Genomic DNA, 442 nt, shown 5'->3' with positions numbered 1-442 from the left:
GGGGGGATATCTTTAATAATTAAAGACAATGCCAAAATCACAATAAGACATCTTTCTTGTTTCATTGAGCTAGCTAAATAGGATTAACATTTATCATTTCATGAAAATATATTTGTTTTTTATTTGATCATTATAACATATTGTTTAGTAATACTTATGTAATTTTTAATGATTATTTTATTAATATGGGTACACGCGCTCCCTAAAGCTAGTACTACTAAAAAAGGGCAACCCGATGCACTAAGCTCCCACTGTGCGTGAGGTCCAGGGTACTACGAGAGTATTAAATTTAGGAATTTTTACCTCCTATAGCAAAGGTTGATACCTTATTTATTTTAAATAAATACCCTTTTAAAAAATTATATTCCATAGCTACCTTTTGATTTTATAGCCAAATATCTATTTATGGTCACTTCCTACCCTTAAGCCATAAAATACGCTT

The sequence above is a fragment of the Nicotiana attenuata genome, unplaced genomic scaffold (genome assembly GCF_001879085.1).
Source record: "Nicotiana attenuata strain UT unplaced genomic scaffold, NIATTr2, whole genome shotgun sequence".
In the NCBI taxonomy this organism is placed as follows: Eukaryota; Viridiplantae; Streptophyta; class Magnoliopsida; order Solanales; family Solanaceae; genus Nicotiana; species Nicotiana attenuata.
This window is presented reverse-complemented; position numbering follows the sequence as displayed.